This window comes from Podarcis gaigeae, assembly GCF_964106915.1.
Source record: "Podarcis gaigeae genome assembly, chromosome: 2".
Taxonomy (NCBI): domain Eukaryota; kingdom Metazoa; phylum Chordata; class Lepidosauria; order Squamata; family Lacertidae; genus Podarcis; species Podarcis gaigeae.
The window spans coordinates 1,093,655-1,118,125 of record NC_139679.1 but is presented as its reverse complement, the minus strand read 5'-3'; the positions used below and the strand labels follow the sequence as shown (position 1 = coordinate 1,118,125).

General features: G+C 43.4%; 2 protein-coding genes across 4 annotated transcripts in view; one reads left to right on the top strand and one right to left on the bottom strand.

Annotated features, from left to right (window-relative positions):
* The window catches only part of LOC310840067 (uncharacterized protein), a 437,006-nt gene that overhangs the window by 258,686 nt on the left and 153,849 nt on the right, over positions 1–24,471 (bottom strand). The window lies entirely within an intron of this gene.
* Positions 22,161–24,471, top strand: part of LOC310840063 (LIM/homeobox protein LMX-1.2-like) — an 86,547-nt gene continuing 84,236 nt past the window's right edge. For both annotated transcript variants that reach the window (XM_083729239.1, XM_083729238.1), the window contains exon 1: positions 22,161–22,189. The gene's annotated coding sequence lies outside the window, so the exon portion shown is untranslated. The remainder of the gene's footprint in view (positions 22,190–24,471) is intronic.

The window sequence follows — 24,471 nt, the reverse complement described above, 5'->3', positions numbered from 1 at the left end:
AGTTGGACAAGCAGCAGCTCAGTGCAATTTTTAATCTATTCCTATTCAACGATGTTGAGTCTTGATTGGGGAAAAGAGAGATCTGAAATACTCTTGAGAATATTTCCGAGTCTGCCCAGATTTTCTGACTCACCAGCTAACTGGTTCGGCTAAAGGCTTTCAGTGCAGTGTGAGTGACAGTCTAGACCAGTCTAGATCTTTTCAGCCGTGGGCCGGTCCATCGTCCCTCAGACCATGTGGTGGGCCGGACTATATTTTTTTGGGGGGGGGGGAATGAACGAATTCCTATGCCCCACAAATAATCCAGAGATGCATTTTAAATAAAAGGACACATTCTACTCATGTCAAAACACGCTGATTCCCAGACCATCCGTGAGCTGGTTTGAGAAGGCGATTGGGCTGCATCCGGCCCCCGGGCCTTAGGTTGCCTACCCCTGGTCTAGACCCATAGGTAAAGGTAAAGGTACCCCTGCCCATACGGGCCAGTCTTGACAGACTCTGGGGTTGTGCGCCCATTTCACTCAAGAGGCCAGGGGCCAGCGCTGTCCGGAGACACTTCCGGGTCACGTGGCCAGCGTGACATCGCTGCTCTGGCGAGCCAGAGCCGCACACGGAAACGCCGTTTACCTTCCCGCTGGTAAGCGGTCCCTATTTATCTACTTGCACCCGGAGGTGCTTTCGAACTGCTAGGTTGGCAGGCGCTGGGACCGAGCAGCGGGAGCGCACCCCGCCGCAGGGATTCGAACCGCCGACCTTTCGATCGGCAAGCCCTAGGCACTGAGGCTTTTTACCCACAGCGCCACCTGCGTCCGTCTAGACCCATAACCCTGCAGCAAAAAGATTAAGTCGCTACATGCAAGTCTCAGCTTCAAATCAGCCTCAAACCTTTAAAAGTGTTGTGTAAATTAGCATCAAACTAATTGCAGCTGGTTCACATGGCCATTGCAGATAGGGATACAGCTGAAACAATTTGTGGGGAGAGCATTCTCAAGCAAATTCCTGCATATATACATAAACTGGAGTTGCAACCTGGATATGTGCTCTGCAATGGGCTACTCACATGCAGAATACACACAGTGTGTGTACTGTAATGCTAGAAGCCTCTGAGCCATTATGAGCAAGTCTGGGAGCCGGCAGCAGATTCAAGGTGGACCCTCTGGGTGCTATGGAGTGATCAGGTTGAAAGTGCACATAGTTGCAGATCCCTCCAGAACAGCACATACATGGTGGGAAGGAGAAATTGTTCCATCTGGTAAGCAGAAATTCTTGTGCTGATGGAAAGATCAACTTAGCAAAACATTGAATTCTACTCACTGTCTTGAGACTTCCATGGTGTTACCATCAGCCAATTTTTTCTCTTGCATCCCCTTGCTTAGTTTACTAACTAGCTGGATGAAGAGTTCTGGAGAACTAAAGAAAACCTTGTGCTGTTTTATACTGCTGAACTACAGTCTGAGTAGGTATACGAAGGGTGCAAGGAAGCAGCAATTCCTGTCCTATCCTGTGTTTATGGCAATCATCACTGTTTCCATTCAGCTACAGTTTTGCTTCTGCCAAAACCTATGCTATCCATCTTGCTATCTGCTATGGCTGAAACTTACATCGTTACATTATGTAATTTATTTCAGTGCAAGAGAATTGTCTAAAAGTTCCTTTTAAAAGGAATGTCACCTCTGAAGTCAGTGGTAGAAAAATGACTAGATTTCTCCTAGCTTTTCTAGAAAACAACCACAGCAAGGGACTAGAGATTTATTGCACATTTCATCTCCTGATAAAGTTTTCAATTTTCTGGGCATATTACAAGCCCATGCTATTTTCCCTAATATAATGTGTTTTTATATGCTTCTTTAACTTCTTTTCATGAGTGTCTTCATTTTTATGCACACTTACACTTTTGCAAACATAGTTTGAAGAACTGAATCACAAAATCCAGATAAATGCAAATTTTGAAAGATAGCAGTGTTTGGGTTCTCATATTACTTTGGAAAGTGTGGATTTGATAGATTTCTCTTGAAATGCCTGCCAAGTCACATTTCTCCTCCATCTCCTCCACATGACACACCACTGTGGAGAGGGAACTCTGCATCTTTGGGTATGCCAATATTTCATGTATGTTACACAAGGAATGACTGTTATTAGGCAGCTGCCAAATACAGTAAATAAATGAGTCCTGGAGGGTAATGGGCAATGCCCAGGCATGACTCCTCTGAGCCTCATACAAACTTGTAACATGGACCCCTCTTTCCCTCTGTATTCTTCTCCTTTTCCTCTTTTGAAAGATAGATTCCATTGCCCCCCAGTGGAAATGGAGATCTGCTTTCCTGGGTATTCATGCTCTGAATGATCATTTAAACGCTTGAATGCAGGAAAGCTATCCATCCTCGACAGAACGTTTTGCTCCACTAGGGGACAGCAGAAGCACAGCCAATGGCCAGAGACTGGTTCTAACTGAACTAGAGTCTGGTAGCAAAAAAGGACTAGACAATGAGTTGCATCAAACCCAGGAAGGCACTTACAGGGCTGCCACATTTCAAAAAGTTTTAAGAAAAACCCGGAAGTTGTTGAACCAAAAATGCCCCCCAAAATGTGATTTTTCAACTGACTTGCCTAAGATCCAGGACAAAGCTCGCCACCTTTTGGAAATTCCCCCCAGGACATCAATTCCTTTCAAATCCCATTAATGTGTGGGAAGATCTGGACGTACGGCAGCCCTAACTTCACATATCTGGTTTGGTTATCTGAATAGCAACTGCAGAGGGGGCTGCTTTGGATTGGGACCATGACACAAGGGGAGGGAGGTGAATCCTTTCCCTTTGTACCTTGGCTCTGACATAGATCACCCCACTGCAAAGGAGGGGGGCATTCTTGAACATCTCTGTGGCCCTCTTGTCCCTTCTGAACCAGCAACACTGCACATTTCTCCATTACCACATTGGTATTGAAAGAAGACTCACAACTGAGCAAGTTGCAAGATGAGCTACACCTCAGTTGCCTTCCTGCTGCCACCTTGGTGCAGTACTATGTTGAGGCCTGCAGGGGGCAGAAGAACTTCGAGGCAGCACCATAACTGGCAGCAGATTGTGCTCCAAGACCAATCTTGATGCCTAACAGCAATGCCTCTCAAACTGGACAAAGCAGACAGGAGATTGTCAGGCTTTATTCCCACAATAAGCCAGATTTAAGGAGGTACAGGCGGTTTCCCTGCACAGAGTGTCACACGGAGAAGATCCATAACTGAGAGGATCCACTTGGGGGGCACCAAATTTTGACCTCACACAGGACACCATATTACAAAAGATTACCAACGTCTACCCCTGATGAGCCAGATCTATATTGGGTAAGAAATGTGCAAAACAAAGCGTACACTCACTACTGGTGTTTAACCCAACAAAATCAGAGTAATCTATGAGAAGGTGAGCATGAAATAGTGGCATGATACAAGCAAAAGCCCGTTGGCTGCAGATCAGAGTGGTGCTCTGTTCATTTAGATGAGGGACTGGGAATGTGTGGCTATCCAGTTGTTAGACTCCAACTCCCATCAGCCCGAGGAAGCAAAACCAACAGTCAAGGATGATGGGAGTTCAACAACATCATCATCCCTAATCAAAAATCTGAAAGGTAACTTAAAAAACAAACAAACCTTAATTTAAGTACTGCGTGAATGTACTCCAGACATTAGAGGGAGGTTTAGAATCATAGAATCATAGAGTTGGAAGAGACCACAAGGGCCATCGAGTCCAACTAAGCTGCCAAGCTTAGTGAGAGGACTGAAAGTGTGCATAGAATTGTGCATTGCTGCCTAATTCTAAGATATAAGTTATAACCATCTTTTGTTGAGTAAAACTTCTGCATGCTAGGATTGTGACCCAATAGGAAATGTGCCATTTTGCCACAAATTACCCTTTTAATATTAATTTTATAATAACACATAATGCCAGGTGCTTGCTTATATCTCTTCTTGCAATTTTAGGGTTGAAGCTTTCTTTGAAAGTGAGCAAGTTGCAGAAACAGCTTCAAATGAGCAAGGAAAGTAAATGTCTCTCCAAGATCCACTGGGAGCTTTTGGATCTAATTGTCTGGGGGACAGGAACAGAACTAAATTGGGGAGATCTCTTGAGTTTCCACTGCCAGAGGAGGGTGAGGAAAAGACTTAGCTCAGGGGCAGAATGCAGGCATTGTTTTTTAAAAATATTTTTTATTACATCTCCAAAAATATTCCAAAACATTTATCATCATATACAAAAAAAAATTTCTCCACACCCCTCCTTTCCTGATATATATTTTTTTTACTTCTTGTCAGGCAGTCCTGACACTTCTTTTTATTAGCTGTTTCACAATATATATGATTTTATTATCTAAACTTCACTACCATTAAATCTTTCAATAATCCACTGCTTATATTTCAAAAGTAGTTAGTGTACGCTTGTGGACCCAATGTCCGAAAAAGTATCTGGCACGTTTTAAAAATAATTAAGTCAGTACTTGAGAGAATGCCTTCTTTTGAAAGGCAAAAGCTCCTCAATGAGGAAATCAAGGTTAACCTTCCTGGTGATTCTGTCTTATCTGCCAGTTCATAGTATTTGGGCTTGCGCTGCACAAATCAAATTCCTTTGAGAAGATTTCAGGGAGGATGTTTTTCTCTAAACAGATACTTATATTTGAATTTGCCTATGGAATGGTGAAAATCCAGAGGCCCTCCGCCTGGAATCATGTATTAAACCTAGTGATTCCCAAACATCTTCTCCCACAGACCCCTTGAAAATTGCGGTGGGTCTTGGTGGACCACTTAAGGGTTTTTTTCTGCCTATTGTGGCAATTGTAAAGCACTCTGCTAGAAGCTATATGATTTTACTTGCATATTTATTGCTCCTTTAATTTCTTATACTGTACTTAATTGTTTTACAATTTGAATAGAATTTGGGTTGTGTTTTTTGCTGGCCTGCCATGGGTCATCTATATGAAGCTCAGACCAGCATTTGAGAACCCCTGGAAGAGACGGCCAACGGCTCGCTGCTGATGCCAACAACATCCAGCTGTTTCACTTACATTCAGGGAGGTGGAGACTATTTCACAGTAGGTATGTGGTCCATGAGCAAGTATTTTGCACAAAGATTGTGCCATATACAATCTCATTCCCCCCACCCTGCCCACTTTACAACATTTTCTTGATTAATTAACCAGCCGCTCACCCTGGTATCTTTTGTGTCTCAGGCAGAAGACTTAAAGGTAGCCATACATTACCTGCAGGTTTTGTCCACTAGTGCAATAAGCACCTTTTGGGGAATGGCTTAAAGTTCCATCCCCAAGTGGTTTCCATCTGAATCAGCCCCCCACCCCACCCCCAGGCAACTGAAAGAAACAGAGCCACAATCTTCTGTGCATTCAGAAGCCACTAGCAAGCTTGTGTAGGCAACATTTTAATTTGATCAATGGAGTGGCATTACCAATAGCGCAGGGCTGAAGATTTGTTATTGCTTTTTATCATGCTCCGTAAACTGGGAAAAGAAATGGCAATAGAAAATTATCATAGGGGAGAGAAGATTTCAGTGAAATTTTCTATCCGTTGAGCACATGGTGTTTGTTACATTTATCTTATTTATTTATAACATTTATTTTACAACTATTATACATAAAACCATATAAAAAGTTAAATTCAGAAATTAGCTACTTATGAAAAGAGGTATACTGGACTTGGTCTCCTAGGGTAAACTAGCACTAAACTTTGGCATCAGTTTGTGTGATGGGGGATCCAGAATTCCAGGGTCACACATTAAGGAAGCTGTCAACCCATTCCCCTTCCATTCACTGCAGTGTTTCTCTCTTGCAAATCACCCATAATGCCACTTTGCAGCTCTTCAGCCAAGAGGGAGGATCCAGGAGTCTGTGCTTGCCGCCCACCACTTAGGTCTGGCCTCTGCTACAAGAACATTCAATATGCATCTGTCATGGAAGCTTTAGTTAAGATCCGGCCTTGCAGGGGGTTGGGCTACTGACCCTCAAGGTCCCTTCCAATGCTCCAGTTCACAAACTTCACCACTAGCTGGCCTCCTGGAGATCTGAGTTAAGGTAGGCAACATCCACATCAAAGTGGTTTAGCTTCCAGCCTCTCTGTGCTGCACAAGCTAAAAGCGTTCTCAGAGTCTCCGCTCGTGACGTTGGCGAATACACCTCCGTGAAGTGTATTTCCTTTCTCTGAGTGAATCCTCAAGCAACTAATCTAGCTTTATACTGTGGCTCTCCAGCGTCAGTGGGTTTCAAGCGGTAAACCCACCTGCAACTCACAGCCTGCTTTCCCGGTGGCAACTCTGTGAGTGAGAACACACCTAGATCTTTCATGGACTTCATCTCTTTGTTCATTGCCCTGTGCCACTTGCCTGCTTCTTCCTCAGGTAAACTCTGAATATCCTCGAAGGATTCAGGTTCACACCTGGCTGAACCTACCCAGACGCCTGACACGTCGTACCGATCAGGAGGCCTCCTTGTCCTCGCTGATCTCCTCAGTGTGAATCCTGGTGACCCTGCTGCTTCACTGGGTCCAGCTAAATCATCCTCAACTTCAGTGTCTTCCCCCTCTGACCTGCTGCGCCTCTTGGGCCTTACAGCTGGTCCAGCAGGTGAAGAAGACTCACTCTTTGGCTCAGACTTGACACTTGCCTGAGGAGGTGTTCTAGGTTCCAGGTGTTCCCCCCTCTGAGGGATCCTGAGCTGTCCCTGCCTTGGACTCTGTCCCTGTGGTGGATCCTGTTGCTCTGGACCATGGTCCCCAGCAACAAGTTCCTCTTCCTCCTCAACATCTGAGTCATAGAACGGCTGTGAAATCACGTCTGGATTAGCGTGCAGACGTCTCCAACCGGCTTGTTCACAGAACTCAGCGCTATTGCTGATAACCAACCTTGACTGGTTTCCACTTGGGTACGCAAACCGCCAGGCCTTTGAGCCAGGCTCATACCCTACAAAGATCATTCTTTTAGATCTTGGCTCACCTTTCTTGCATAGAGCCTTTGGAATAAGCACCCAAGCCTCACAACCAAACACACGGAGGTAGTGTACCTTAGGCTTCTTTCCATGCAGCAAGAAATACAGCGTATTTCCTACACTAGAGTTGTACACTCTGTTCTGCGTAAGAACCACAAATCTCCAGGCCTCAGACCAATATTTTTGGGGTAGCCCTGCGTCCCACAGGATCGCAGACACAGCTTCCTCCACCGTCCTGTTCTTTCTCTCTGCGACCCCATTCTGTTGCGGAGAGTAAGGAGCGGTCAATCTGTGGCTAATCCCCTTCTCCCTAAAGAAATCCTGTAAAGCAGAACCAGTGAATTCAGAACCTCTATCACTTTGAAAGCCACGAACTTTGGTGGAAAAGGTTACCTCAACTGCGGTGATCCAATCCCTGATCATTTTAGCCGCCTCCCCTTTCTTTTTAAGGGCAAAGGTCGAGGCAGACCTCAAGAAATCATCAACTAGAAGCAGAGAATACTTTGATCCTCCCAGTGACTCAACTGACATGGGGCCACACAAATCTGCATGAATTAATTCAAAGGGTTGTGTGGTCTGCCTCTCTGACTTTGGATAGGAGCATGTCACAATTTTCGCCTGTTTACATGCATTGCAATCTAAGAATTTCCTCATAAAACTCCAAAAAATATTGTCAAAGGCTTTCTCCGCGTCCACAAATATCAAAACTGCTTTAGTGTTTATATTCACTTCTAATTTTTCCAAAATGTCAATTATATTCCTTACGTTATCTGACAAATGTCTTCTTGGGAGAAAGCCCGCTTGGTCTCTATGAATCTCCTCCATCAAAACTTTTTTCAGTCTCTTAGCCAAAATGTCAGCAAAGATTTTGTAATCCACATTTAATAACGAGATAGGGCGGTAGTTCTTAAGTTGAGTCTTTTCAGTCTCTGTCTTTGGTATAAGTGTAATATAAGCCTCTTTCCACGATTCTGGTGCTCTTTTCCCCTCCAAAATTTCATTGCAGACTTCCTTCAAAGGTTGTAATAACCACTCCTTCAAAGCTTTATAATATCTGGAAGTCAGCCCATCCGGTCCCGGAGATTTGCCCAATTGCATGTTTTGAATGGCACCTTCTATTTCCTGTTCAGTTATTTTCTGATTCAAAACTATTTTACTTTCATGAGAGATTTTTTAAATCCATTTTTCTCAAGAAATTGTTCTATGTCCAATTCTTTCTGCGGCCCTTGTGAATATAGTTGTTAAAAGTATCTCTGGAAGCAGTTTCTAATCTCAATTGGATTATAAATGTTCTTTCCTTCCACTTCTAAATTTGTAACCGTATTTAATTTTTGTCTTTTCCTCATTTGCCAAGCCAGTAATTTGCCACATTTATCTGCTGATTCAAAAGTCTTTCGTCTCATTTGTTTAATTTTCCATTCTATTTCTTGATTCATCAATTCCATATATTGTGTTTGGTATAACTTAATTTATCTCAAAGCCTCTTTAGACTTTGGTTTCGCTCTTAATTTCTTTCCCCCCTCTTTTATCTTCTCCAAGATTTTGTCTTTTTTCTCGTTTTGGCTTCTCTTCTTTATTGCATTTTGTTGTATCAAAAACCCTCTCGTAACGGCTTTGCTTGCGTCCCAGATTACTCTTTTTTCAACATTGGTCTTCATGTTTATTTCAAAATAGTCTCTCAAGGTTTTTTGGGCCTTTTTGTACACTTCTTCATCTCTAAATAAGGTGTCATTCATCCTCCATCTGAAGGAACCAGCTGTTATTTGCTTCATCTCCATCTTTACGGCATTATGGTCGGAGCAAGTTTTTGGGCAGATTTCAACTTTTTTTATCTTTGGTGCCATTCCTCTAGTAACCCATATTTGGTCAATTCTAGTCCATGTCATTTTGGCTTCAGAAAAGAAGGTTCCCTCTCTCTCAAGAGGGTTTTTTGTTCTCCAAATGTCAACCAAATCCATATTGTCAGTCATTTCAAAGAATGTTTTTGGTAGTCTTCCATCTTTAGTGACTACCTGTCTTTGTGCTTTGTCCATATTTGTAGAAACTACTCCATTCATGTCTCCCATCAGAATTAAATTATAGTCCAGATAATCCAACAAAGTCTCATGCAACTTCTTAAAAAATTCAGATTTCCCCTCATTCGGTGCATAAATTCTTACAATCAAAAATTTCTCTCCTTGAACTTGAATTTCAATTGCCAAGAATCTTCCTTGTTCATCTTTAAAAATTAACTTCGGCAGCAATCTTTCCTTTGCATATATCACCACTCCTCTTTTTTTTACTCTGTCAGATGAAATGAATTCTTGTCCCAATCTTTTATTAATAAGTATTTTCCTGTGTGACCTCATCACATGAGTCTCTTGTAAACAAATCAAGTCCAAATGTTCTTTCTTTAATATATGAAAAACACTTTTTCTCTTCCGGGGTATGTTCAAGCCGTTACAATTCCAGCTTAGAAGTTGCAGAGCCATGATGGAATTATTTACTTTTCCCTCCTACTGCTCCAAGTAGTTGTTCTTCTTCTGTCGGTGGTTGCAATCCAAATGATAAGTTTGCTATGTCCAGTATTCCTTTTCCTGATGAAATTGGTTCCTCTCCAGATTCCGCCTCTTTCTGAAGATCCTCTTCATGGTCTCTCAAAAACTTGTCTTTATCACTCACTGTCCTTATTCTTATTTTCCTTCCTTTGTATTTAAAGGATAGGCCTTGAGGAAATTCCCACCTGAAAAGTATGCTGTTTCTTTTCAGTAAAACAACCAGATCTCTGTAGTAGGTTCTTACATCCAAAATATGTTTCAGTATATCCTTGAAGATCTCTACTTGAGAATTTTCAATTTCCAGTGTTTTTTGGTAGTGCAAATTCAGAATTTTGTCTCTTTCTTCTTTTGATCTTAAAGTTATCAAACAGTCTCTTGCCTTATTCCTTCTTTGTCTTGTGCCGAGTCTAAATGCACTCACTATCTTGAATTCTTCCTTCTCCAGGCCCTGTTGCCAAAAGTCCGAAAATTCTTTTGTAAGAAAGTCCACCAAATTATCCTTCTCACTTTCAGGTACTGCTCTGATTCTTAAATTCCTCTCTTTTCTTTGCAAATCAATCATGGACAGTGTCAGATCATGGTCCTCCAATTTCTTAACGACCGGTGGTATCTTCTCCTGAGTGAGAGTTGCAATTTCCTTTGCCTCCTCTGCAATCTGTCGAGTTGTAGCCGATTCCTCTAAAAGTTTTTTTATCATCTGTGTATTAGAATTCACCTTCTTTCCCAATTCATTTATGCTTGTAGTATTTAAATCAATTTTTGCTGAGATCTCAGCTACCTGTTTATTAGTTTCTGCAACTTGTTTACTTGTCTCTGCCCCTTGTTTCATTAAATATTCCAAAGATTCATTAATTTTGCCAAGTGCCTTTGCCAATGCGTCTTCAGATGTCATAGTTTTTGATTTTATTTGCGAGGCAGCAGCTGCTCCTGTGCCTCCGGATGTTGAGGCCCTTCTTTGTTGTAAAATATCAGTCTTGTATTGTCTGCCGGATCTAAGACCTTTTTCCTGTAGCTCTACTTTCCCTTTACCATCTGCCATAACACTCTCATGCCAAGCCAAGGTCAGTCTCACGCCTGTAAAATTGTTTTGAATAGGAAATTTACAGTGGCTCAGCAGCTAGTGGCTCAGTTGTTATTGTTGCAACAAAGTCTCCTCTAGGGGGAGAAGTTTCCAACTTCACCTTACAATTTTTGAAACAAAAGTATTCTTTAAAAATCCCCTATATCTCCTAAGAAGCCACAGTTTCAATTGCCTTTAGAATTATTTTAAATGTTACACAGTCCAAAGACAGTCCAGAGACACTATATCTTTTCACAGAGTTAGCTCAAAAGTCACTTCCAAAAACTTTACCTTAACGTGCTGACAGCCCACAAACAGGCTTCCCTGTCAAGACAGTCCGTCCCCAGGGTTTAAAACAGCGGATGTATTTTTATTCTCTTCTTTTCATGCAGGTATATAAGGTACAAATTCCTCCCCCACCGCTCCTGCAGATGGGAGGTCTACTTTTTTAACGGTGGATTTGCTCTTATCCAAAGAAAAATTCTCCAAAAGTTACAGCTTAGCAGTCTCTTTGCTTTAATCTATCTGCAGAACGGAAAGGAAGACTTCCTTTTTATACCTTTCCCGTTTCGGTGCCAAAATTCATCAAAATTTAGCTTCAATTAATCCTTTAATCCTACTCACGAGTAGTTGCTTTTAAGTCCAATTCTCAGGAAGAAATCAGCGCTCTCCGATAATGGCGATGCGGCTTCACTCCACGGACTGGGTAAACAACTCTCAGCACTGCGCCGCTCACCCGCTGCTGTTCCGGAGCCTTTAAAAAGGCTCCTTCACGGGCGCAAAAGGTGCCCGCCGAGTCTCCTCGTTCACAGGCTTCACCGCCTGTGATTTTTGGGGGTCCCCGCTTCGCCATAGCGGCAGGACCCGAACCCGCGGAGCAGACTCCCTCTGGAGCTCAGAGGGAAATCCGCCATTAATCGCTGGCGCTGACCGGAAGTCCTCCAAACGGCTTTCAATTTTCACTCAGCACATAGCATTCCAAAACTGCTTTCCTCACGTCCTGGCTTACTTCCCTTGTAAGCCCATCCCCTCAGTCTCGAGACACAGAAGGTTAACCCTTCACTACACCCAACATACAGTTCCCAGAATTCTTTAAGGGAAAGAATGTGCTTCAAATGTGCTTTACAATTATGGTGTGAAACATGCTTAACCCAATGTCATGTATGAATACATGTTTGGGGTTTTTAAAGTCTTATTTATTATTTAAAAAACCAATCTTCATCATAGCTATCTCCTTCTAGTCTAGAAAACTGCTGTTTTGTTATTAGTCCTGAATAAAATGATATTTTTCTCTGGTTATCTGCTGGCATCCTTTCAAGCAAGCACAGAGTTCCAGGTTCATTTCTCTCTTTTCTCCACCAAAGTTCTCTCAAAGTAGCCCTGCCATTCATTCCACCCCGTCAATCAAGCACACACGTCAAATGCAGCCCTTTACAAAGGGGCTAATTGAACAGCTTCTATGTTTTTAGTTTTGTATTATGCATGTAATTACTATATTGGTATCAGGCTGCCTGATAATGTTCTCTGAGTGAGACACAAACAGTAAATAGTAAAATTCAACTTCATAAAATAACTTTTAACCTAAACTTTTCCAGCAGAGAGAATAAAACCAGGTGACGTTTTAAAAGGACACAGCACATAAACAGGAAAACTATCATATCAGATTGTCTTACATTAATTGCATTATTTTACAAAAACACAAATACAGGTTTTATTATACAGTCTCAGACCCAGTATCTTAGCTCTTGTAGTTTCATATACAAGTTAGGCTTCAACCCTGGGCACACTCACCGCAGAGGAAGCGCCAGAAAGCACCGTGGAGCGTCCGGAGGCGACGCGAAACGGCAATGGCGGTCCTCTTCGTGCTGTGAAGAGGGGCTCCGCGGAAAAGGGTCGTCCACTGCGGCAAAGCGGAGACCCATCAAGAAAAACCGCAGGCAGAGCGAGCCTGTGGCCGTGGGACTCGGCGGGTGCCCAAAGCCCCCCCAGAAGCGCAGAAGGGACCCCGTAAGGGGCTCCGGAACGTGAAAGGGGGAGCGGCACTGTGAGTTCATCGCTCTTTCCGTGGATGCAAAGCCACGCAGCTGCTGCCGATGAGCGCCGACCTTTCTTCTTGAAAACATCGGATTGGCAGTAACATACCCGTGAGTAAGGGGTACCAAAATCTGAATCTAAAATTTAAAAATTGGAAATTTGGCCGAAAACGGGAGGCGAGTAACAGGAAGTCCGCCTCCCGATCTTGCTAAACAGATCAAAGCAAAGACTCTGAGGAATGCGGAGGAGATTAAAGGAGATCGTAAAAGTGGAACTATTGTGCATTTAAAGATTTATTTAAAGGATAAAGGAGAAGCTACTTTCGAAACTGTGGGATTTGTTCTTGGAACTTTTTTCTTGCTTTACCTTTGTTTTGGATTTATAAGGGACAACCAAGCCGTCGGGCTGCCAGTGCTTAAGAGAGCTGTCAAACTGCGGATTACTGTTACAAGAGTTTAAACTGTTACATGTATTGAGGTTTCAACACTTAAACATTGTTGTTGCCACTTTTCTTGCTACCTTGTGGCTATTCATTAAGAAATAGAAAGCTTTGGGAACTTTCCTTTTGTCTCGGAACTATAAGGATTCAACACAGGGAATATAGGAACTTTAATGGCGGAAAAACTCTTTCCTTCCTTGAAACTGTGAGCCACCCCCCCTAGTGGATTGTGGAGACATAGGGGCCTGGGAACTACACTTTGTTTGGACTTTCTGAGGTTAATTGTTTACACTCTGGATTTGTCTTTCTCATGGAATAAAAGACAATTTGACCTTGAACAGAGGCTGTTGGGGAATGAGCGGCACAGGGAAAACAAGAGCAGCTAAAGCTAAAGAAAAAGAAAAGAAATCTGCCCAACTAACCCAAACAACCTTAACCCATCAACGTAGATCATCTGTTCCAACTGTGCTGACAGCACAGGAGGTGGAAGTCGAACAGCCTGCTCCAGAAGATATGGCAGCAGGAGGGTCTGAAGCAGCTTTGAAACAAATTTTGGAGCAACTAGCAATTTTGAACCAAAAAGTAGACAATCAATCAACAAAAATTGACCAAGCAACATCCTCCATTAGTAAATTGACTGAAAAGGTTTCTCAGCACACTCAAGCAATTGAGAATTTGCAAGGAGCAACAGCTGAAAATCATAAACTAGCTGAGGAAGCCTATCAAAAAGCAGAGCAAGCGAACAAAAAGGTTGATGAGATTAAGGGAGAAGTTAGGCCTCTGCAAAGACGGGTAGGGGAACAGCAAGCCTACCTGTCAATGGTGGAACTGAAAAGTAAGGAAAATAATCTCAGGCTGAGGGCCATCCCAGAATTGGAGGAAGGTAATTTGGAGGGATTTTTGACACTTTTATTTTCCAAATTCTGGGGAGTAGAAGAAGACAAAGACTTTAAAATCGTGACGGCATTCAGACTGGGTAGATTGGTAAAGAAAGACAAGGCCAGAGACTGTTTGGTCATTTTGAGATCAAAGGAAGAAAGAGACAAGATACTAGGCCTACATTTTAAAAAATCTTTGGAGATACAAGGTAAAAAGGCTGAAATTTACAGAGACATACCCAAACCGCTTTTGGATCTTAGAGCCACATATTTAGAACTGACAAAATTGTTGAGATACAACGCAATCCTTTACAGGTGGGAGTTTCCACAAGGATTATCATTTACATACAAAGGAAGGAAAGTAAGAATCAAAACACCAGAGGATCAGCAGAAGTTCCTATACGACCACGGGGAAGACCTCCAAAAAGGAGCAGCAGCTTCTTGGCCACCGCCCCCACCGGAACCTACACCTGGAGCCGGACCAGTACTACCACCACCGGGATCGGAGGAAAATCAAGACACCCCATTGTAAGACTTACGAATTGATCCAGGATGTCTCTGCAACTACTTAGTTGGAATATAAATGGCGGAAACTCTCCGGAAAAAAGAAGAAAAGTGTTTCATATTTTGAAAAAAGAACAATTGGACATTATTTGCCTGCAAGAAACCCATGTGACAAGGCTCCATAGGAAAGTGCTAATCAATAAAAGGTTAGGCCAGGAATTTATTTCCTCGGATAAAGTTAAGAAAAGAGGAGTGGTGATATATGCAAAGGAGAGCCTGTCACCAAAATTTTTATTTAAAGATGAACAAGGCAGAATTCTGGCGATTGAAATTCAAACACAAGGAGAAAAATTTTTGATATTAGGAATCTACGCACCAAACGATGGAAAATCGGAATTTTTTAAGAAGTTGCATGAGATTTTACTGGACTATTTAGACTACAACAACATTATCATGTTGGGAGATATGAATGGAGTTGTGTCTGTACACATGGATAAGTCGCAAAGTGCAAACATAACGAAGGATGGCAGACTACCTAAAACCTTTTTCGAAATGACTGACAATATGGACTTGATTGACATATGGAGGGTTAAGAACCCCCTAGGAAAAGAAGGAACTTTCTTTTCTGAAGCTCATCTGTCATGGACACGAATCGACCAAATATGGATATCTAAAGGACTGGCACCCAAGACTAGAAAAGTGGAAATCTGCCCAAAAACCTGCTCCGACCATAACGCCCTGAAAGTGGAATTGAGATTAAACACAACCGGATCCTTCAGATGGAAAATGAATGACACTTTATTAAGAGATCAGGAGATTGTTAAGAAGGCCCAAAAAACTTTAAAGGACTATTTTGAGATAAACTTAAATACTACGGTAGAAAAAAGAACAATCTGGGACGCAAGTAAAGCAGTTATGAGAGGGTTCCTAATACAACAAAATACGATAAAGAAAAGACTCTGGAATGAAAGGAAGGAGAAGATATTGGAGAAAATAAGAGAAGGAGAGAAAAAATTAAGATCTAGGCCTAAGTCGAAGGAGGTGCTGAGAGAAGTGAAATTTTTCCAAGCACAATATTCGAAACTGATAAATCAAGAAGTGGAATGGAAAATTAAACAAATGAAACAAAGATCTTTTGAATCAGCTAATAAGTGTGGGAAACTGCTAGCATGGCAGTTGAAAAAAAGACAAAAATTAAATACAGTCACAAATCTAGAGATTGAAGGGAGAATTGTTCAGAAACCCGAGGAAATTAGAAAGTGTTTCCAGAGATACTTCAAAGAACTTTATGCACAAGGGCCGCAGAAAGAGTTTGAGGTGGATCAATTCGTTAAAACCAATGGATTACAAAAAATACCCCAGGAAATGAGAACAATCCTGAACAGTAATATCACACAGCAAGAAATTGAAAGTGCCATTCAGAACCTTCAATTAGGCAAATCTCCAGGCCCCGATGGACTTACCTCCAAATATTATAAGGTTTTGAAAGACTATTTGATACAATCTCTGTTGGAGGTCTGCAACCAGATTATGGAGGGGAGGAAGGCACCGGAAACGTGGAAAGAAGCTTTCATCACATTGATACCTAAACTAGAAACTGAAAAGACCCAGCTTAAGAACTATCGTCCCATCTCACTCCTAAATGTGGATTACAAAATTTTTGCGGACATTTTGGCAAGTAGATTTTAAAAAGTCCTTAATGAAGTGATCCATAAGGACCAGGCAGGCTTTCTCCCTGGTAGGCATTTGTTTGACAACACAAGAAACATCATTGACATTTTGGAACTTTTACAAACAAATCTTAACACTAGAGCGGTGTTAATCTTTATTGATGCGGAGAAAGCCTTTGACAACATTTCTTGGATGTTCATGAAGAAAAATTTGGAAGGGATGGGAGTGGGACGGGGGTTTGAAAATGGAATAGAAGCAATTTATTCAGAACAAAAAGCTAAATTGATAGTAAACAATGTGGTGACAGAGGAATTTAAAATAGAAAAAGGGACACGACAGGGGTGCCCCCTATCACCTCTATTGTTTATCTCAGTCCTGGAGGTGCTATTGAACATGATTAGAAAGGACCGGTTGGTACAAGGAATCGAGGTCAGAGTGAAACAATATAAATTGAAAGCATTTGCAGATGACTTGGTATTAACATTACAGGAGCCAGTCTCTAGTTCTAAAAGAGTTTTAGAAATAATTTCTGACTTTGGTCGAGTGGCGGGATTTAAGCTGAACAAGCAAAAGACTAAGGTTTTAGCAAAAAATTTGGCATCCACAGAAATAGATGAGTTCCAGAAAGAGACAGAATTAAATGTGGTTAAAAAAGTGAAATACCTAGGGGTATATCTGACCTCCAAAAACTTGAATTTATTTAAAGATAATTACGAGAAATGTTGGTCCGAAATTAAAAGAGATATGGAAACTTGGTCAAGATTGAAACTTTCCTTGTTAGGCCGAATAGCAGCTATAAAGATGAATGTATTGCCGAAAATGTTATTTTTGTTTCAGGCCCTACAGATCGTGGACAAGGTGGAATGTTTTGGAAAGTGGCAGAAGGATATTTCTAAGTTTGTTTGGCAGGGCAAAAAGCCCCGAATAAAGTTTAAAATATTAACTGATGCGAAAGAAAGAGGGGGATTTGCCCTGCCAGACTTGAGGTTATATTATGAATCTGCAGCCTTCTGCTGGATGAAAGATTGGTTTTTGCTAGAGAACACTGATGTCCTAGATCTGGAAGGGTTTGATAACGCGTTTGGGTGGCATGCATATTTGTGGTATGACAAGGTTAAAGTTCACAAACGGTTTAAAAACCATATTGTCAGAAGAGCAATTTTTATGGTCTGGATGAAATACAAAGACTTACTGGAGAGTAAGACCCCGAGGTGGCTTTCACCGGTGGAGGCCAAGGCACGTAAGAGACTTAACATGGAGGCCTATTGGCCAAAATATTGGGAGATAATTGAAAAAATTGGAGACAATTGGAGGTTGCAGAGCTTGGAAAAATTAAAATACAAGGTGCGCGATTGGTTGCATTATGCCCAAATTCAGGAAGTTTTTAAAGTGGACAAAAAGGTGGGATTCCAGGTGGAAAAATCGAAATTAGAGATAGAATTGTTAGAACCAAAAAATAAATTGCTTTCGAGAATGTATAACTTGCTGCTTAAATGGAACACACAGGATGAGACAGTCAAATCCGCCATGATAAAGTGGGCACAGGACATTGGGCACAACATTATGTTTGAAGACTGGGAAAAGTTATGGAACACCGGAATGAAATTCACGGCATGCAGTGCCTTAAAGGAAAATATTATGAAAATGATATACCGGTGGTACATGACCCCAGTCAAGCTTGCTAAGATATATCATCTGTCTGATAATAAATGTTGGAAGTGTAAGGAGGCGGAAGGGACATTCTTTCACCTCTGGTGGACATGTCCGAAAGTGAAGGCCTTCTGGGAGTTGATTTACAATGAGCTAAAAAAGGTATTTAGGTATACCTTACCTAAGAAACCGGAGGCCTTTCTTCTGGGCATGGTAGACCAGAACGTGTTAAAGAAGGATAGAACCTTTTTTATGTATGCTACTACAGCAGCAAGAATCCTCATCGCAAAGTATTGGAAGACACAAGATTTACCCACCCTGGAGGAATGGCAGACGCAGTTGATGGACTACATGGAACTGGCTGAAATGACTGGCAGAATCCGAGACTTGGGAGAAGATGCAATGGAAGAGGACTGGAAAAAATTTAAGGATTATCTACAAAAACATTATTGTTGTTGTATGAATGTTAAGAAAATGCGCTTTATAGGAAATTCTAACCCCAGCAATGGCAATTAGGTGAAATGAAAACCAAGGTATAAGAAGTTTGAGGTGGAATCAGGAAATAATTTTATTGTGTTTTGATTAAAATACATAAGAATTGGTGTACAACATTTTGAATTTGATAACATGATAAACTGAAAGTTACAATAAGTTATAAAACAAGATGACAAATTGCTGAAGTTTGTATTTTAAATAATGCAAGGTCTGGAGGATGTGGGGAAGTCCAGTAGTCTTGACAAAAGATCTATGAAAACTTTATATTCTTTTTTCTTTTATCTGTTTCTTTTCTATTCTGTAAAATTAATATTATTAAAAAAAAAAACAGAAAGCACCGTGGAGCTTGCTTCTCTTTGGGAGGCATATACAAGATTGCCACCTTCCCCACCCGCTTTCTAATGTACTCCCTTCTCTTAACGCCTTCCCAAATACAGTAATTACATAACTAATGATTTCTAAAAGCAGGGCTTTTTTTCAGCTGGAGCTCACCAGAGCTCAGCTCCAGCACCTCTTGGGGGGGGGCATTGCCATTCTAACAGAACAAGGGAGAAGTTCGTGGTACTTCTTTTTCTAGAAAAATAGCACTGTCTAAAAGTATAAGAATCTCCCAAATACTACTTTATAGAGTCCTCAGTTTCATTCAAAACTGATGCAATGGACATGTCTATTTCTAAGCTAAAGACAAAAAATATGTATGGTTTCTTTGTTTACACCTTCTGGATACCACACAGAAAGGTCTAATGGCCTGCTAGGCTCATCTCCCGAGTAGCAATTGCCCACTCTCATTATTTAGCTTTTCTAATGCTCAAATAGTAAAGTCACAACGTGTGCATGACTGCTGAGATGTTAGTCCCGCTGAGATTGGACTAAACTCCCAGACAAGCATGTGTCAGATTGCAACTTCAGTACCTTGTGGTGGTATTCCTCCCAAAAACTGCTTTTCTGATGTCTGGAGCTCCTGTCCTTGTTTTTAAATCTTACTCTTATGTTCCCCATTATTGCTTTGAGAGGTCTCCTTATTTCCCCTACATACCAGGGGTCACATGAAATAAACTCCACATGCTGAGTGGCAGGTGGAAAATGCCAGGCAGTGGAGGCCTAGGCAGGTTCACGTAGAACTAAGCTCTTGTATACTAAATGGAGCTTACTCACTTGCAGAAGTGTTTCGGATTTCAGACTCAATTTTTATCCTGTGCTGGCTGCAAGGTTAGTAAATATGTCGCTTTACAGGTTAATTGACAGTAGTACACACAATTCCAACATGAGAATTCGCCCTGGGGAGGAATTACTCCAGTCAATACTTCCACTTGCTTTTATTTTCTCTGAAAGAAGGTGCATAATGGCCTAATGCAAACCCTTCAGGTTCTGATTTTTTTAAATTAAATTTTATTTAACATAATTATTACAAAATACAAGCAAAATACATACAAATACATACATACATATTTTTTCAGATAGGTTTCTGATAGGCTGCCATGGATGTCTAATCAGAGGGTGAATGCTTACAAAATATGTCATTTTCACAGCACTGTTAACATTATCAAAAGGACAGCTATGTGTTGATCTCCTGAGAACTTCTCATCCGGTCTCTCAGTGCCAATAAATCCTTCTTCCTCTGATCGTCCTTTACATGGCCCTGACTATAGTTCTTAGGTAGCCACTGAAAGTAAAGTTAACTTTGTCTCAGAATTAAAATCTGAGATGGTGGTACTATCACTATCCCATCCATGGGTGTAGCCAGGGGGCAGGGGGGGTGCTGCCCCCGTCAATAAAAATCAACAAAAATACATAGCAAACTGAGGTTCTCCCCCCCCCCCCAACAAAAATCCTGGCTACACCCACGATCCCATCCTAATATGTATCAACTGCCCATATGGTGAATTGTCTATAATCTTCTCAGTGGGTTTTCTTTAAGCAGATGTTGTAAATCTCTTGTCTGCACTTTCCTGTATTATATTTAGACAAGTATTCCTGGGGATGAATGGGATGCGCAAGCACATAGGTGGACATTTGAATAATTTTATAGCACTGCAGTTTGACTGATCAATCAGAAATCTTTTGAACAATTAGAAAGATGCCTCTAAACAGGCAGCAGCATTTTTATGGTTATTTATTTGTAAAAGAAGTACATAAAAAGAAGATAATCTTAATGAACAATTTGGGGTGGGGGGGACAGAACACTTTGCCATTTGGTTAAGACCTGAGAAAATGCTTTAAAAGTAGCACAGCACTGGTATTATTTGCCCAGTCCGTTTAAACAAAAATATTTATAATACTTCAATAATTTGCTGGTGGGAGTGTAATTTACCCGGGTCCATACTGCACATGTGGTGGCATGGCCCATATATTCCCTTTGGGGAATTTCCCCCCAAACTATCGAATCCTGATCCAAAATTGATCTTTTAGTCGTCTCCTGGAGGGGGTAGAGTTAGTCAGGTGTGGAGGAAGGGTGCTTTGCAAAGGGGCTGGCAGGTAGGCAAAGCTGGCGAGCAGAGTGGACCAAAGCTGCAGCCCCTAGTATAAATAAATAAGTAATATTCCCAACTTTGACCTGGGGCTGCTTATAATATATTATACAGTCGTGAAAACCAAACAGTGGCAATTCCAAAAAGTGCAAAACCTTCCAAGTGGAACAGAACAGAATTGATTCAGTAGAAAGATGTCTTTCACAAAACAAACACCTTAACTGTCAAGGGTAAAGAGGTGCATCTTGAGCATATATGAAAAAAGATACAATAAATATGTTGGATGCCCCTCTAGGGGGAGGGAGTTCCTTCCTGCCACAGCCTACAAGTTCCACGATTTTAAGCAGGAGGGAGAGCTATTGTGGTTGCTGTGCACATTGCAGGACAGTTGTGCATGCATGTGGCTTCTTTCCCTACACAGAGATTATTTTAGGAGCAACACATCGTATCAGGAAGCATCGTCTGCCAAAGTAATGAGTATCTATTTATTTACTACATTCATGCGCCACCTTTCCTCCAAGGCACTCAAATCAGTGTACACGAATTTCTTCCTCCTCATTTTTATCCTCAGAACAACTTTGTGAGGTAGGTGAGGCTGAGAGGCAGCGACTAGTCCAAGGTCACCCAGCAAGTTCCATAGATGAACGCTGGCCTTCCAAGTGCTAGTCCAATGCTTTCACCACTGCACCACGAAGGAAAGGAAATAACTCTGTGTGCGATCAGGAGGCACAGCTCCAGGTACCAGAATTGCCCACCGTATTGTTTTCCTCCTAGTCATAAAACCAATACCCCATCTGTCAGAATATCAAAGCGAGAACAATACTAAACTAATGGGCATGTGCCTTGTAGGGGGCTAGGGGGCTCCCAGAGTGACCTTGGGCCAGGCCCTGCATCTCAGCCTAACCTACTTCGCAGGATTGTTGTGGGGGCTAAAGGAGGAGGCAGAGAACCACGTGCGCCACCTGGAGCTCCTTGGAGAAAAGGCTGGGATACAAATGCAATTAATACAATAGAACAGTCTTTACTTGTTTGAAAGGGTCCCCGCTGAGGAGGGTGGAAGCCCAGTCCTTAAACTGTGCCTGCTGATTCCAAACACACCGGGAAGCCATAAAGGGAATATTTATCCCTGCTCTCCAAGGGACTTACTCCTAAGTAAGCGTCCACTGCTCTTCAGCCTGAAGCAGCAAGGGGCGGCTTTGAAGGACTGCCCTCCCTTCCTGATTCCTAGGAATGACAAGTAGGGGGGGTTCAAGTGGGTGGAGGTCGCCCATGCATCCCTCCTGGCGCGCCCCTGGATATGTCTGGAGTATTCACTTTCAGTTCCACCCCCCTTGCAAGCTTTAGACAATAGCGGGGGGACCCCCACCCCATCATCTTCCCCCTCCTCCCTCTCCTTCTCCTTCTTCTCCTCCTCCTCCTCTCCTTCGCAGCCGAAGGCAGAGCGGACGAGCAGAGAGGGAAACCAGCGCCGGAACCGGGTAGGTCGCGCGTTTGGCCGAGATCGAGAGCTTCGCGTCCGGGTGGGGGCTCCGAAATACGGAAAGCTGGGGGGGGCAGAAAGAGAGAGGATCTCCCGCGGTTTCGCCTCCAGGCTGTTCCTCGCTTCCCTTTCACCCCCCCCCCCCGGCACTGGAGCGGTTCCTTACGAGAGAGCCTTGGAAATCCTTCCCTAAGAACAGGGCGAGGGTTCGGGTCGCGTCGCCGGCCTGGTCCATTAGAAGAGCGGTGGGGGGGGTTGATCTGGCTTCCACCCCTAAACTAAGTCCTCACCCACCCCAGAGTGTGCACAGGCTCTGGGTCTCTCCCCGCCACCTCCCAAGGGGGACCCCTTCAATGATCGACGGGAAGTTTTCTTAAGGCTGGGCAGGGAGCCCTTTAGATTGCACCTTTCGTTGAAAGGGGATCCCGCTGAACCGTGCGCGCCTCCTCTCCTAGCGCAGGATCTCGGGGTGATCCAAAGCGGCTGACTGGCAGGAGGCTCCAGGCAGAGGAGCGCGCGCCGGCAGAATTCGCTGTGGGACTCACCGCCACAAGGTCCGGCGACAGCCACGCACAAGCTCGGGTGGCTTTTAGAGGACTGATTCGTGGAGTATGAGGCGTCTCGTCGGCTGCTATTCAGCATGGCTTATAGGTTGTCAACAGGATCAGAGGCCTCGTCTCTCTGAGTTGCAGGCGGGGCAGGGGGAGGCAGCTGCAGGAAGGGGCTTTTGCGCTGGGCTCTTGCCCGCGGTGAGCTGCCTAGAGGCGCCTGGTTGGGCTCTGCGACGCTGCGCTGGATGGACCTTGGGCCTCTTCTTCTGTGCGGCGGTTATGGAGTTTGGGGTGTCCTATTTGGCAGGGTGGGCGCGGGGAGGCGGGGAGAGTTGCAGCACAAGCCTAAGCACGCTTCCTCGGAAGGAAATCCTGCACTTTTCAGTGGGACTTTTTCTCGCGGAAGCGCGCCAAGGAACGCAGCCTTCCCGACCTGTCCATTTAGCGAATTAGGCTCGCTTAGGCTTGGTTGGGATTTCACTTTAAGTTTGCCTTCCATCCAGGTGAGCATCAGCTTCCAAGCAAGGGGCACCATCTACCCCATAGCTTGACGCGTCCCAAGTCCCGTCGGGGAGGCGACCGCTTCAGCCTCTCGTCTGGCAAAGCACGAGGACGTGGGAAATGCTTCCGTTAGGGTGGATCGTGCCCCTGGTTTGGGACGGAAAGGGGTCGGCTGGAGTGAACTCAGCCTGCTGAGCGTCTTGCTAAGCGTCGAGGGTGATTTGTGTGAGAAGCTGCGGGGAAGGAGGACTGAGCACCATCCGCATGAGGCCGAGACTACTTGGGGAATGAAATCGAGAGGGAGAGGGAGAGGGAGAGGGAGAGAGAGAGAGAGAGAGAGAGAGAGATGGGACTTGCTTTTCACTCCTTAAAGAGTCCTAGCGAAGGGCACTCCTCCTCCTCACTTCCCAGACGCTTCTTGACAGAGCAAAAACCGCGCTGTCTTGGGGTGGGGGGTCTATATACATACGATATATCATATATGTGACAAAGATCGGTATGTGACCGTCAGAGGAGCAACTGTGCATTGGCAGAAGTCTCTTTCAGTGAGTTTCTGTTTGCAACCGGGACAAATATTATTCCAGGGGCACGAATCGCAGACTTCTATTTATATCGCTGGATGCATTGATTTGTCCTAAAGTCATTCTCGCAAATAACGCAAGCATTTCACTATATAGTATACCGTTTGTGTGTGTGTGTGTGTGTGTGTTGTTGTTGTTGCGTGACTTGCTTGCGTGTCGCTACTGTTCTGACGAACCGGCTACTAAGCTGCCCGTGTCTTTAGGTAAGGAAGGTGAGACTTGGCGCTACGACCCTTCAGTCATCATCCAAAGAGTTCTGCTGGCGCAAGGGTGTGTGAGAGAAATCCGATATATTATAAACGATGAAAAAATACCGTATAGCAGCGCTATACGGTGTTGGCATACCTGTGCCCTATTTTCTATGGCAGGGCGCTTCTCCACGTTCCTTCGCTTCCTGGGTTGGTCGGTCCCTGGATGCGCATCGGGACAAACAGGGAAGTTGCAGCGCGCCAGACTCCTTGTCGGACGGGCTCCTGCGATGTCGGTTATAGTTCTTTTAACTTAGATTTGAGGCGCATGTTGAGGACCAGTTGCGCATCCTCGTGTACTTAGTTCAGTTTATATCGCGCAGACAAACCCTGAACTCCTCGAGGTTGAGGCCCCTGCGTGCGCTTCTACTTCCGACTTCCTCGCTGCGTCGCCAAATA